The sequence below is a fragment of the Bicyclus anynana genome, chromosome 4 (genome assembly GCF_947172395.1).
Source record: "Bicyclus anynana chromosome 4, ilBicAnyn1.1, whole genome shotgun sequence".
Classification (NCBI taxonomy): Eukaryota; Metazoa; Arthropoda; class Insecta; order Lepidoptera; family Nymphalidae; genus Bicyclus; species Bicyclus anynana.
Window position 1 is genome coordinate 14,916,717 of NC_069086.1, and position 17,183 is coordinate 14,933,899.

Consider the following 17,183-nt stretch of genomic DNA (forward strand, 5'->3'; position numbering starts at 1 on the left):
CTGAAGCGATTTGGCTGAAATTTGGAATGGAAATAGATTTTACTCTGGATTAACACGCTACTTTTCATCTCAGAAAAATCCATGGTTCCCGCGGGATTTGTGAAAAACTTATTATAAAGTGGCAGGGTACGTTAATAGGCATACTACGAGTAGTATAGGGTGAACAATAGCAAAACTTTTGCTACGAACCATTAGGAACTATATTGAACATAAGTCTCGATAGTATTGTAACTGAAAACTTTATTAATGCGTGGTCGGATGCACTCTGAAAGCCATTATTTTAATGACATACTTGGTGTAACAACAACAGTAATCTATACCTACTAATTGAGTGTTTTATATTCGGAATATACTTGACTACCTTGTGTACTTACAGTTAACGATGAAAGTATGCTAATAGTCATCAATAAATTTTTTTATAAAAAAATTCATCCGACTTCCAACTCAAAAATTAATGTAAACTAAAAAGCAAAAACTTAAATCTTACCTATGTACTACCTTTTGATCAGTTTGAAGGCGGTGCCAAGCCAGTGATGTTTGATCAAAAGGTAGCACATAGGTAAGATTTTATTTTTTGCTTTTTAGTTTAGGTTAATTTTTGAGTTGGAAGTCGGTTGAATTTTTTTTATTAATGTTTTAATTTTTAATTTTTAGTGTTAGCATACCTACTGAGTGTAATCAAAAATTAATAAGCAATTAGCTGAAAAGTTATTTTCTTATGATAAGTACCTAAGTCCTACAATTCCAATTTTGAAAATACTACTTTAACTTCCCCTTTATCCACACGTAATATGAATATCCAAAAAAAACGTAAAAGGTATCATAACTAATGAGATGTTTTCATAACTATCCCCCGTCTTCATCACCAGACCGCTTATGCAGTCACAACCCATATGGGTGGAAAGTTCTCACCAATATAAAATTAATCAAGTCTAAACACAAGGTAGCTACTGTAAATCGTTTTAAAGACCTTTCCAACGTTACCCCACAGTATGAAATAAACGAGTGAAAAAAAATCATGACGACATACTTGTTAAAATTGCACGAAACCAGCTTTACTTATTAATAATAATATTTAATGATATGAAGGAATTGTACAATGATTGCGGTTAGTGAGCAACCAACAAAGGACTAACGCAATGAATTTATTATAATGTCTTCATAATTGAATTTGAAATCATGCCTATTGCGTCAACAGATTAGGCAAACAGTTGGCCATAATATCATAATGTGTAACACAAAATTTTCAATGGTTAACTAAAATGTTGCGCCATTTAAAACAATACCTCCAGGGGTTAGCCTAATTTTCCTTTGTAGAGATTCCGTATAAGATAATTGTGTTAATTAAAAAGATTTATCATAGAACACGGAGCCTCTGACGTTCAAAATTAGATTTGTTAATATAAGAAATTAACTTTGTGAAGAAAGAATGATTGAAAGAATGTTATATCTTCATTAGCTTAATTAATTTGTATAGTAGAACCCTCCTTGCTTTGCCGTAGCCTTTGACGGCCTCTGTGGCGCAGTGATACGCGCGGTGGATTTACATGAGGTCCTGGGTTCGGACCCCGGCTAGGCCGATTGAGGTTTTCTTGAGAGTGTGCAATATGTAATTTGGTGGTTACAAATGGTTCTGGATCTCAGATTCTGGAAAACTTAGGAATCTGATATTTGGGTAAATGATATTTCAAAGTGTTATGACTATACAAAATACACAATTTGTAAAACTTTTCTCGATAGTTTATTTTTTGAAAAATACATGTTTTGCTCACATTTTGCTTTTAATCTCAGGAAAAGCAAACTTATTTTCTTAAATTTTTGTTTTGTATAGAAAATTAGGTATATATATCTTGAACATGGCCATTTTGTTTTTCGTTATGTTGTTTATTTTACTTGCAATTAGGTAAAAACGGTTTTGGCGTTCACGTCATAAAATTTGCGTCGCGCGTCAATCGCTCCGTGCTTTTCGTGAAACTCACGTGAAACGTGAACTCAGGTGAAAGTCGGCGTCTCGCTTGCGCTTCGAATTTTATCCATATCGTACCGACGCGCTGCGCGCTCTTAGTGTCAGAAAGTATACGCGACCAGTACACAGGAATCGTGTATATTTTCCAGAGCTTTATTTTGTTTTACGTTCTGAAACCATACAGTGCTAAACACTATGAAAGCGTATACTTTCAACATATAAAATGCTGCACATTCAACACATAACCCTATAACAGTATTAGTATACTAAAGATTTGCGGGAATCATCCAGTTGTACAGATCTAAGATTAAGATCAATAAATCAAATCATCGCCGATCTGTTTGAACATGCACATGTACTAAAAGCCAATTGAAAAATAATGGATGAGCTTCACGATCTCAGGCATTGCCAATACAATCGTAATTTATTGGGCAACCTGCCAAAATGTTGACACAAGTTCAGATATTTGTATATATTATACACTGTATAATTATTAATAATGTAAAGTTTTGTTGTTATTTATCATTTTTATCGTGTGCTATCCTTGAACGGATGTTTGGCGGTCAATATGTGAAGCCTAGTCTAGTCCACTCTATTATATCGCCTAACCATTTTTCGTCTTTTAAAATGAGGGAATTAGAACTTTTATATAAGTACTTAAGTAGGTATACCACTTAAATTGACCGCAGTTGTAGTCTGTGTTATTCCAGATTATTTTCTACGAGTATCACTAGGTATACCAAATAAGTTTCATTCAGTCCATCATTAGTTGGCGTGAAAGAGTAACAAACTTTCTTACATCTTTACAAACTTTCGCATTTACAATATCAGCATGGAAGTTATTAGATTTATCTAATTTACTAGGTACTAAACGTATACTATCATCATCATCATTAGCAACCAATTCTGCTCAATATTGAGCATGAGTCTCCTCTCAGAATGAGAGATGTTATGCCTATTTCCAACACGCTGGCCCAATGCGGATTGACAGACTTCACACACGCAGAGAATTAAGTAAATTCTCTGGTATGCAGGTTTCCTCACAATTTTTTTCCATATACATACACACATAACTGAACAGTTGGAGGTTCATGCCCCGGCCCGGATTCGAGCCTACCCCTTCCTAATCGAAGGCAGAGGTTATAATATTATTATTATATATCACACTAATATTATAAAGGCGAAAGTTTGCGTGTAAGTGTGAAAGTGTGTGAGTATGTTTGTTCCACTTTTACGTTGCGGCTACTGAAGCGATTTGGCTGAAATTTGCAATGGAAATAGATTTTACTCTTTATTGACACATAGGCTACTTTTCATCCCGGAAAAATCTATGGTTCCCGCGGGATTTGTGAAAACTGAATTCCACGCGGACGAAGTCGCGGGCGTCTGCTAGTGTAGATATAATCTACTGGGCTATCACGGCTCTCCCGTATTTACTTATATACGTATACTCTTAGTTTAAAATAGTACTCATCTGTATTTTCTAAAAATATGTTGGTTTGTTAGCCCTGACGTTAAATCTATAATTAAAACCAGGATGCATTGTGTCTGTTACATATTTCGAAAGACGGACAAAGACAGCGTATAATAAATCTAAAATGCGTAAACACTAACGTTTTTAATAGCATCCAACGATCAGTCAACAACCAGTTGTTTATACATTCACGGAACCACGCAATGTGGAGTTAAAATAAAATATCGCTACGGGAAAAATTTCAGTTTAAAGATATTTATTTCTCCAAATAAGAACGTACTGATTTTCGATATATATCATTGAGCTATTGAAGCTTAGAAAAATTCAAATGAATTCTCCCAACGTTTAATATAGTTAAAAGTTAGACTAATAATGGACATACCTCCCACGTTTAGAAGTAGTTAGCAGCGACGGAGAGGTATTTCAATAACCTCGCGAGAGACAGGTATTCAGCAAGTTAATTTTATCAACAGGATCGGAATGTTCATAAGATACCTATCTGTAAGGTTATCATTTGAAGTACCCGATCATCTAAATTCTAAGGCAAAGGTATTGAGTATTGACAGCCTAATTTACTGGCTCGTTCCGTGGTTTTACTCGCATAGTTCCCGTTTTGTGGGAATCATCACTAACAACCCATATTAGGCTTACTGTAGAGCACGAGTCTCCTCTCAGAATGAAAGGGGTTAGGCCAATAGTCTACCACGATGGCCCAATGCGGATTGACAGACTTTACACAAGTTGAGGATTAAGAAAATTCTCAGGTATGCAGGTTTCTTCACGATGTCTTTCCTTCACCGTTTAAGACACGTAATATTTAATTCTCAAAATGCATACAACTGAGAAGTCAGAGGTGCATGCCCCGAACCGGATTCGTAGCCACGCTCTCCGAACCGAAGGCAGAGTCATATCCACTGGGCTATCGCTGTTCTGTTTTGTGGAAATACGGGAATTTCGCATTTATAATATACTAGCGGATGCCCGTGACTTCGCCCGCCCTTAGACCTCTTTAATCCAGCCTTACCGCAAACCCGTTCTTAGTGGATACCTACTAACTATAAACTACCTCCCTGCCAAATTTCAGCTTAGTACATCAAGCGGGATTTCGAGATTTCGTGATGAATGACCCTTCGCATTTATATATTATGATTGAGATAATATGTATTTAGGCACTGCACTAACTAAATATCAGCTTTTCCAAACATGTAAAGTAAACAAAACTCGGTCACAGCAAACTGTCAAGCGAACTGCACTAAGCAAACATGCGTCGCATAAAAAAATATTGGCAAATGGTGGACTAGATACACACGAATTCTGTTTCTAAAATAAATTTGCAGGCAATGCGAAATTGTGAGTGATTCTAATTTTCTTTTACTCATGAATTAGCGCCCGTATTTTTATTTATTGTTCAGCTTTTGAGGTATTAATAGATGTTCCTCAATATAGAACAATCTATTGAAGATCAAACAGCTTTGGATCATAATCCTACTAATATTATAAACGCGAAAGTTTGTATGGATGTTTGGATGTTTGTTACTCTTTAACGCCGCTACTACTGCTATATTAAAAGCGATATGGCTGAAATTTAGAATGGACATAGATTTTACTCTGGATTAACACATAGGCTTTTTTTATCCCGAAAAAATCCATGGATTCCCGAGATTTCTGAAAACCTTATGATTTTGATGGTATGAATGTTTGCGGAAGTTCATCATGAATATATGTATAATAATTTATTTATTTTGCTATAATCCGCGAAAAGCCGACGAACCCTTGTGACAACGTCACTCAGGTCCGACTTTGCAATTGCACTTTGCATCTCCTGAGGATGCTCCGGTTTCGGCGACGTCGCCATGGGGTCTTAATAAGGCAGAGCTCTTAGCTTCGTAATAAACCTTAAAGCTTATGATCTTTAACGATGCTTTTTGAAGGGTTGCCATGAAGCTAAAAGTATGTCGACTGGAGATATGATTTCTCATATTATGCCGAGGAATATATAGTAAACTCCACGCTTTACGTTTGCAGTCCAAACTATAGTCGCCTTACACTTTTATAAAATGTAGTAGATCTGGCTCATGCTTTCGATCTAAATATACGGTTAGGTACATTAAAACTGGTTGGTGTAATATTACCAAGACTCTAAGGAATACGAACCCTTATAAAAAGTCAAAAATAATCTCTGAAAAATCTATATCGCATATTACTAACAAACGCGCGGTCGGAGACCGTACGTGAGGTGAAACCGCAATAAAGTTATTTGACCTTCGTCAAAGCGCTGGTGTGTAACGTCTCAATTTTGGCCCACCCCTTTACTATAAAGTTATTACCCAAAGATTTATATTTAGCTAGAAGTCGCTTAGTCAAATAAATTGGTTGAAATTCCATTACTTATACCTTTAATTATTTTGCTGACTGCAATAAAGTAACATCTCAATTTGGCCTACCCCTTTACTATAAAGTTATTACCCAAAGATTTATATTTAGCTAGAAGTCGCTTAGTCAAATAAATTGCTTGAAATTCCACTACATATACCTACAATTATTTTGCTGACTGCAATATAGTAGATATTATCTCTCTGTCGAGGGCTTTGAGACAAGTGAACCCAATCAAGCGTCGCTTTGTCAGTTACGGAACCAACCAATCGCAAGAAAGCTAGTTTTTATACTTTCTTTTTTTATATTCTCTACAAGTTAGCCCTTGACCATAATCTCACTTCATAGTAAGTGGTGAAAATCCACACTCCTTTCAGTTACACGGAAGGGTAACTACCCACGACCGAAGCTTCCGATCAGCCAATGTAACTGGCGACAAACAGAGTTTTTACTGGCATATAAATAAGATATCGAAAATTATACAAAATGAGCTCAACTGCCACATGTCAGTAGGTATGAGCTCGGTAAATTATTTTTAATAATTTACGAATCACAATACATTTGGTAGGCATATTTTTTTAAGTCGTAACTTAAAGATAGGAAGAATACAAACGCACTTAATCTAAGGAGAAGTTTTAACTAACTTGACCAATAAATCTTTTATTACCACTAACCACAGTATTATTTATATGTAAGTACTTTACCATCACTACCTACCTTTTAACATTGATTCAAAAATGTAAGTTAGCAGCAATTTACATAAGAAGGGCGGAAATAGGCTCTTTTTTCGGGTACGCTTGAATGGACGGCTTGCGGTGTCTAGCTAAATGTATGTCTATGTTTATTGTACTGGCATGTAGTCATTTCTGCGAATACGCTTGAGGATAGAATGTTTCGCTTACCGTCTTAATAACAAACAAATAACGTTGATATTTGTCGTTCACTTGTTGAATAGGTTTTAGGCATAGTAAATACTAGACATAGGTTTCAAGGAGACTGTTTGGCTTTTGATGTCGTAGTAATACTGCATAAAGAAACGTCAGCACAGCAAAAATGCATTCATTTACCAAAAATCATGTTTCTTATTTGCTCAATACCCACAGCTTGAATCAGGCTTCGACCCGAGGACCTTCTGATCAAAAACCACATACTTTAACAACTGCACTAACGCGACAGTTACCCAGTCAGTAAAATGCTACAAGTATTCCAAAATATAGGTAAATTATCTATGTGTGTGTCAAATATTCAGATCTCTAAGATTAGTGTTTTATAAATGACTAGTGGACGCCCGCGACTTCATGCGCGTGAAATTCTGTTTTTCACAAATCCCACAGGAACCATGTATCAAAAGTAGCCTATATGTTGCTCCATACCCTTCTCTATCCTCCAGTGAAAGTCCTATTAAAATCAGTTCATCAGTTTGGAAATTAGCCCGGAGAAACAGAAAGACAAATATTTTAAAAAACCTTAATTATGTTTTAGCAGTGATATTTAAAACAGGTATAGCAGCTTACTCGTGAAAGTGTAACAAAGAAATAAACTTATATTAGTTAAGATCTACATAACAACCAAACATATTAATTCCTCCTGAAAATGAACGTTTTAAGGGAATTTTTCTACAAAGATTGAGGCCTAGTACTATTCCCGTCGGCATTTTCTCGCCAAACCTTATGAATGTCCGCACCGAATTCCACTCGACGTCGACAAACGATTGCTTTGCCAATATTTACCGAATTCTTTTATCGTTTCGGTACCAGTGTAAACTGGGGTAGGTATTTTTAGATATATTTCACAAAAAAATCTCTTATAGGCGATCAATTTAAGGGCAATTTTTTTGAAAACTTTATTTAGCAACTATGGGACGCTTGCGATTCCATTCGCGTGTATTTCTTTTCTTAAATCCAACGAAAACCTTTGATTTTAAAGTCATAAAGTTGGTGGTGTAGGCTGCTATGCATTGGCGAACACTTTTATCCCGTATAGTAATAAATAAATAAATAAATAAATAGCCTTTTTATTTTCTCATCTTCACAAAAACTTTACAATTGATTTGACCTAATGTAAAGTACATAATATTGTTATTAATTAATTACAATTTTTAAAACAACACATTGAACACCGTATCATATAATATTATTATTACATGTAGGTATTTATCATTGACATCCTATATTGTACATGTACATTAACTTAAAAAATACATGTTATTATTATTATTCTATTAATTAATTAAAGTGAACAATAAATCTAAAAATATACATTTTATTCATGCATTTAGTCCTTTTATCCCGGATCCCGGATAGTATTATAAATTAACGAATTATGAATGCGGAATAAAACTCCGTGGTAAAATAACATATTTTACTGCTTACCAAAATTAAAAATTGTACATTTAAAAATCATATAGAACAGCTATAAAATAAACTATGAAAAATTAATGCATAGAATACGCAGTATATAGTATAGATATTAATTGATCCTACAATTTCCGTCGCTAACGAAGCTGCGCTAGGAAACAATATTTTAAATCAATTTTCCGTACCCCCATAGGAATACGGAATAATTTGCTTCAAATAATTTAATAAAAAGCACCGGGAAGGAATTTATAATGAAACTAAAACTTTGTGTCGCAATTTATGCGATGGATGCCAAACAACCTCAGATCAAGTAGATATGGACCTGTATCGTAACCAAATTCTTCAAGAAAAGTGTCTGTCGTTTTTTGACGACGAGGTTTACTCACACATTGAAGATACTTCATACCAATAAATATATTCTGTGTACTTACACAACTATAAATATGATTCGCAATACACATACGTGTAATTTTAACATATATTATATTAACAAAAACGGCACATAGACTCGTATGACACACAGAATATTCGACTACTTGATCGATGCTTTGCTGTTCCGTATGAGGAATTAGGTTAGAAATACTTACAAATGAAACGTAAATTCATCTCTTATTAAACTAAAAACTTACAAAAAAATCATATTTAATTTTTTTGCCATTAAACTACACAAACCGGCATTTTTCATCAAACATCAATTCAAAAAAAAAAAAAACAGTTTCATAAACGCTTTAGATCGTTGATCTTTTATTTTGACAGATACGTTTAACGTATAGCGAGGCAGGTCCCTAATATAATTCGTCTGAGCAAAGAAAGTGTGCCCTCACAGAGGTAGGACTTATAATTGGTTGTGAATAAGTTTCACGTATAGTATTATAGTTATTATGTGAAGTTACTCGTATATACGTTACGAGCTCTGAAAGTTTACGTGAACTATAGGTGAAGTGCTTTTAGCTGTAACATTTTGTATTACAGAAATCTATACTAATATTATAGCTGAAGAGTTTGTTTGTTTCTTTGTTTGATTGAACGCGCTAATCTCTGGAAGTTCAAATCCGATTTGCAAAATTCTTTCAATTTTAGATAGCCCATTTATCGAGGAAGGCTATAGGCTATATATTATCCCTGTATTTCCACGGGAACGGGAACAACGCGGGTGAAACTGCGCGGCGTCAGCTAGTGTTGGAATAAACAGAACTCCCAACCTTATGGTTTTAATAAACAGGTTAAGGTTTTATTGAATGGATACAGATGTTAGTATAATATAACTAAGTCTGAAACCTGCCGCACAAATCAGTGGTGCTATTCTGTAAATATGATTTCATACCTCAACCGATTGTTTCGAAATCGACATTCGTCTCTATATTTCTTTATCTTACACAATACTATACATTGATATTGGAGGGAGAGCCAGCCATAGGCTTAATTTTATAAAGTCCTCCTGAAATACTCCATAATTCTACCCACAAAACAGAAAACGATAAAAGCTAACGTTTACTACCACAGGAAAATACGCATTAGACCTGTATAAAGCTTATTTTTTATATTTTTTTCTTCGTAATCTACTTAATATAAAACCTCAAACTATATCACAAAGCTATTCATTCCTATAATTTTATTTTTATAGGAATGAATTGGTAAATGTTCATTACCACACGGGTAAACTGCGTTATTTTTTTTTAATTTTTAAACAGGTCATTGTCTACAATAATTCAGGCTTACTTATAAGAGACAAATTTAGAAAACCACAGCGAGACCAAATCTAAGAGGCCACGCTGATACAAAAATAGAGGGGGCCATGCCCAACGCCATTTAAATACTATTTACCAAGTATTGTTATATATTTTTTTTTATTGTATGTCACTGCACGTAATAAGCGATTGTAGCACTCATGCTGTCTATTGTGTTATATTACACTAAAAACACTCTTCCTACAATTCCCCCCACATAACAGTGGCATAAATAACTATTACGGCATGCGGTTCTGGACATTTGTAACCTGTTTGCCCTTCAATGCCATCATATTCGTAATTCTATACTTGCCTAGACTATGGTAGTAACATGGGCTGAAACACTTCTATCTTTTTAAAAAGAGAAACGAATGTTCTTAGAAATAATAATATAGGCTCAACAAGTTATACTACCATTAAGTTATAAGTTATGTTTAGTTATAACTTTGGTTGCTGAAACCAGATTATTAATAAATTAATTATAGACACAGCGATTCAATAATACATAATATACATACACACCACACGTTTTATTCCTGTAGGGGTAGGCAGATACCATGTAGGTACTTCCACTTGCTACAAACAATCTTCCATCTCTCTCGCTTCTTGCACTGATTTTTCGGGATGAAAAGTATGTGTTAATCCAGAGTAAAATGTACTTCCATTCCAAATTTCAGCCAAATCGCTTCAGAAGCCGCAACGTAAAGTAGGAACAAACATACTTACACACTTACACACACACAAATTTTTGTTTTAATATTATTAGTGTGATATCTTGAATTGAGACCCGGAACATTCACCATGGTCTTCCTCTTCAAACATTCACATTCAATCTCTTATCTCTTAATTAGTCCCAAAAATATTCACTAACTAGTTAAAAAAAGGAGACATTAAAGATTTATGACTGTAGTACTCGGATGCACCGCTTTCGGTCGGAAGCGAAGCTCTATTGCACCTTAATGGAAATCAGTTTGTACAGGAGGCTGCTAATTAAATGGATTACCGTTGACAGCGCGCGCTCTCTGGAAATTGTGGTCTATCAATGCATTAAAGCCATCAACGCTAAATTTCAAGCCGGTACATCACTGTAACTTTGTATTAATTCTATGAAACCCGTATTTCAAAGCCTGATGGGACCTGTGCGGTTATAGTGGCAATATTACAGTCATGGTTTTGAACATTGTTATTAATTTACTGTGAGTCTCATAGGAGACGCCCTTAGAGAGCCGTTCCGTCTTCTATCTTTATATCAGCCTTCGGGTCTCATCAGGCGATGCTTCTGGGCTCGCTCAAACTCCCGTAGTGGTCCCACATGGAGCCATCGGCACTTACTCAACACGAAAAAAAAAAAAAATACAACACGACGCCACGTAGGTACGTACGTTGTTTGCTTTGATAGTTTTATGGAAACGTGCTAAAATACAACGGTTATTACGTTCTTATGGTGTTTTGTTATGTGTTATTTATACTTTTAGTAGAGTTTTAAGAATAAACTGCTCGTGATCGATAGGCCGTTTGTATTTTTATAGGATTTATTATTTAGTAGCAGACGCCCGCGACTTCGTTTGCGTGAAATTCTGTTTTTCACAAATCTCAGGGGAACTTTTTTGGGATAAAAAACCCTATATGTCGCTCAAGGACCTCCTCTATTTTCCAGTGAATATCCCATTAAATTGGAATAGGAATCATTAAATTAATTAAAGAGTCTTGATAGCCCAGGGGATATGACCTCTGCCCTCCATTCCGGAGGTTGTGGGTTCGAATCCGGTTCGGGGCATGCACCTCCAACTTTTCAGTAGTGTGCATTTTAAGAAGTTAAATATCACGTGTATCAAACGGTGAAGGATAAACATCGTGAGGATGACAACAGAAACAATCTCTGGGTGTGGTGGTGGTGGACTATTGGCCTAACCCCTCTCATTTTGAGAGGAGACTCGAACTCAGCAGTTAGCCGAATTATATTATTATATAATTACGATCCCATTAAAATCCAATAGACAGACAAATAACTAGTTTTTTTAACAGCTTGTTTGTGTTTTAGTATCATGTTTTTACATGACTATGCATTTAATATATCACAGTTATTTTGAAATCACGGACAGACAATTTAAATTTATTTATATGTATTGATTAATTTATTACTAAAATGTACAGTTGGTACTAGTCTATATACCCGTATAAGCGCACTTTTAGATAACGTGACTATAATTTCACAACACTATATAAAATTAACAAGGTTATTATATACAATTCTTCAGTGTGCTATGTCATCTCTGTATCATTAACTATCTGCGTTTAAACTTAAATACTACGTTTGTATGAGTATTCCCAACGGGCGAACGCTGCAATTTCTCAAAGACTAATACTACATACGTATAGTTATATAAACAGTTCTCTTTGAAAGCGCGTTCATTATAAATATTACGGGACTACTCTCCTCAACTTTCTATGTTTGAAATACATTAACATCTAAGGGAATTCTATGTTCCAGGAAATGCCTGAGCGCCCTCTCTGAATTGACACACTTCATGTTCGTAACTTTATTTTATCTACCTTTCAAACGCCATGTAAAGAGACATTCTATATGCAATTAAAGTATTAGGTTTATATTTAAGTGTATTGTTAAAATTTTAGAGATTTTTGATTGTGAGACAAATAAATAAATGTATCTGCAAATGACTAAATTGATTGATTGAATAAGGTACCTATGTACTTACTTTTATTTAAAAGTATCATTACCCATGATTCCTTGATTTTTTGCTTTACTTCTAGAAGGCTGGCTGGCTGAGCTAATTGAAGTTTTCTTAATTGGTCCAGGTCTGACTGGTGGAAGGCTTTCGGTTGTGGCTAGTTATCACCCTACCGACAAAGACGTACCGCCAAGCGACTTAGCATTCCGGCACGATCTCATGTAGAAACCGAAAGGAGTGTGGTGTTTCATTCTCCAATGAAGTTAACCCGCTTCCATCTTAGATTACATCATCACTTATCATCAGGTGAGATTGTAGTCAAGGGCTAACTTGTGTAGAATAAAATAAAAAAATGTATTAATGTACGTATTTTCGTTTTTTATATATATAGACATATAGTCTCCAGCTCCTATGACGTCACCGCACTAGTTTTCATGGTTATAATTTGGCAAGAAATAATCGTTATAAATTATGTTCTCAGATATGGCAACGGCTAAATTATCAAATAAATAATGAAGCAATTTGGACTGCAATTGCTCATTAAACCTATTAGATCAATCTTTCATTAAAAATATTTCTACCAGTACTTCATTCCTTCTGTTTTTATTTTCCCAACAAAAAGCTAACAGATAATTGTATGGCACCCAATTTTGAAGGCTGTATATTGTATATTCTGTTTAACTGTACTGCCTCATTGGTCCCGTGGTTAGCTGGTTCACAACTACGGACAATAAGGTACAGGGTTCGAATCCCGGGTCAGGCCAACAAAAACAAAAATAGGTTATTGGGATTTTTCTTACAAGGAAAATCTTAATAGCAGCCTGGAGTTGGGAAGTTGGCGGTGTTAGTACACCCCCGTGCCTCGGAGAGCACGTTAAGCCGTCGGCCCTGCGCCTGATCTCTCACCGGTCGTGTCGGTCTGCCGTCCCATCGGATTTCGAGAGTGAGGGGAGAGAGAGTGCACCTGTGCTTGCGCATAGACACACACTTGTGCACTATAATATCTCCTGCGTACATGGTTAATCTCACTATGAGATTAGCCGCCGTGACCGAAAAGTCGTTCGGGAGCATATTATTATTATTATTCTGTTTAAATATCAATTTTCTTGTCAATATTGCCAGTAAGAGGCGCCGACTAAAAAGCTTTATTAAAATATTAAAGTACTACCACAGAATACATAATAGTACAAGCTTCTACCGAGTAGTGGATTAGTGTAGCTTCGGTGAAGCATAAATTATCTTTAATGGTAAAAACATGTTTCACGAAATCGTTTTAATTGAAATTAAAATTATCATTATTATATCCTCTCTCCTTTTAAGAGAGCAATACGGAGATTCGACTCACCATGCTGTTTTAATGCGGATTGGTGGGCTTAGTATATAGTAATTTTAATCGGTAACAATCTCGTCAATAAAGTTAGTCTAATGACCGAAGTAAAGCACTTCCAACTCCCTAACCCCAGGCTGAGAATTTTTACTGAGAAATCCTTAGAAAAAAAACCTCAATATTTTTTTACAGCCCAATTCAGACTCGTACCTAGAACTTCGTGAATGTAACTCTGGATCACGAATCGTGATCCAGAGTTACATTAGCCAACCACTGTACCAACGAGATAGTTGTACAGTTTTGACAGTTACCGTGTAAATAGTGTTAGGTTACTCATATTATAAAAATAAAATTCGGCAGCTAATCTTACTAATTTGTATAATTCAACTACGTTGTTGTTCTTGTGGTCAGCCTGTGAGACTTCGAATCTTTAGGCTTCTTTGATTCGGCTATTATTTTCTTTGTCCTTTTTTTAATTTTTAACAATGTTTGTAAAATATAAAACATATACATTTATAAAAAAAATAAGATTATTATTACCTGTAAAGTCTACACCGATTTTCTCGCGGTGGAAGCAACGGTCTTAGGCTAGTATTATTGTATAGATTTAAATCTCAGACGGAGACGGTGTAGAAGGATAGGTTCTAAACAGCGAGCGGACATAATACACTATTGTATTTTGCTACAATGGCTATCACTTGCGACCAGCTACCACATTCTAAGCCTTTCCCAACTTAAGGAGCGCTTCGAAGGGTTTGAATTTACGGGAATCTTGGACAATAATATCTTAAAGTCTTTGCCTACAGTAATGTAATACGATATGTATTCTGTGTATGTATGAATTCATACCTACCTTCATATACACAAAGGAAATATTTAGTTCCAAGATAGTAACAGTCAGGTAAGGTTTAAAGTATTAATTGTCTTCCTGAAATACTCAACCGTAATCACTCTTGTCTAACCGCGAGTGATTTTTAAATTTTTTTTGTACACAAAGCCAATTGTTAATTACGTTTTTGGTCACTGGAAACATAAATAGTGACATAATATAATTTTTAAAGGTATAATTTTTCAGCTTTTAAAGGGAAATAGCACTTTTGTTTTTTAATTCTTTACAAGTTGGCCCTTGACTACAATCTCACCTGATGGTAATCGATCATGCAATCTAAGATGAAAGCGGGCTATTCATTTGTTAGGAGGAGGATGAAATTCCACACCCCTTTCATTTTCTACACGACATCATAAACGGAACGCTAAATCTTAATAGCTTGTACTTTGTAAGAAAACCTCAATCGGCCCGGCCGGGGATCGAAACAAGGACCACCGTTTTGTAAATCCACCGCGCATACCACTGCGCCACGGAGGCCGTCAAAACTCGCCTGAAGTAACGCTTAAGCTTCATGTATATGAGTTTTCACTTCAAATATTCAGTACTGTAAGTAACAGTTCTTGTATTTGTTTCCAGGATGCTGGGCGGCGTGGGAGGGCGGCATGCGTCGGTGCGGCGGCGCGGCAGCACGCCGGGCGTGCACGCGCGCCGCGAGTCGCCGCCCGCGTCGCCGCGACCCGCGCGCCGCCGCCGCGCCGCGCTCGCCGCCTCCGACCACAAGACGTGCGCGCTCATACATACGCGCCTCAAGCTCGGAGACATCATGTAAGTCACACTTACGCACTAAAACGCGCGTCGCGTGTCGAGCCCGCGTCGCCGCGACTTGCGCGCCGCCACAGCGCCACGCTCGCCGCCTCCGACCACAAGACGTGCGTACTCATACACACGCGCCTCAAGCTCGGAGACATCATGTAAATCACATACACACTATGACGCGCGTCACTACCGCGCCACGCTCACCGGCTCCGACCACAAGACGTGCGTGGTCATACACACGCGCCTCAAGCTCGGAGACATTATTGAGTACCATATTTGGTACTTATTAATAGGAAATAAATACAACCAGAAATGACAAACCATTAAAATATTTCTTCAATGTTTAGATTTCAGCATTGTGTCTCTATAATATTGCTATTTACTTGGGTCAAAATGACCACTTGATAACTTTTCTTTAGATGGTCTGCAAAAATTCTTTTTAATATTTTTTAAAGAAATTATGAAAGAAGATCCTGGAGATTCAAAATTAAAAGATAAACGCGCCCTCTGTGAGGCAACACTAATATTACCTCCTGTAGATGAAAATAGGTTCCTTCGCTTAACTGGGCCAGAACTAAAGCGCCATTCGTCCTTTGCGTTGAAATTTGAAACTTATGTAATACAGAGCCATCTATTGGCGCTTTCCTTTACAGAATTTACTGAAGCGGTGGCGCTATAATGAAAATCTAACTCCGATTGGAACCTTTTCATTGGAAACATTTCCATCCCTTGCCAACTCTGACAGTTAAAATTTTACTCCTTACGTATAATAGAGGGCGTTACTTGTACTAAATTTACACAACGTTGTAAATTAAAAATATTTTTGAATTATCACAATTATTATGTTTTTCTCTATTCTAAGTTGCTATACAGAATCACATAGAATAATTTAAAGAACTTTTATATCTACATTTTATATTTTTAATTAGGTTTAAGAATAATAACAATATTTAATTAGTTTTATTTAGTAGTCATGAGTACAGTTTATGTGAGTTCGAAATTTGTGAAACTTAAGATTCGCAGTCCTAATGGCGGCAAACTGTCCATTTAATTTCTGAACCGAATAATGATTCAGCTGGAATTTAAAACAATTGAAGCAGAAAGCAAGACGTTCAAATTCAATTTCCGAATAATAGAACGTTGTCAAAGTGGTCCATTGGCGACGTTCGACCAGTGTAAATGGAACGGGCTTCGCTTCCTGGCTCCACGTGGCCAGTTGCCATTATTGATTTCCGGCGCTAGAGAGGGACGAAGCAATACCACAATTTGTTGCACTATTTTCCGTCTCGTTCATTCGCCAATATATGACCTATTTTTATGCTGCTTTCCCTATATTAATACAGCCTAAGTAATTAGGTGGAAAGTTCTGTCGACAATATTATATAGCAGTTTAATTGTTGTGAAAAACAGAACGTTTGTGCGGAATAATTTTACTTTTAAACGTTTTTAAATTGCTACATACGGATATGGACTGTTATGAGTGTTTTATTTTTAGTTTGTTACTATTTAAATTATGTTTATTGTTTGTTTCATATGAAGTTCGAATGTATTTGAATAGACACGCATATTTCTAAAGAGCTTAAATATTTTATGCAGTTATTGAAAACTTAAATTAAGACATTGA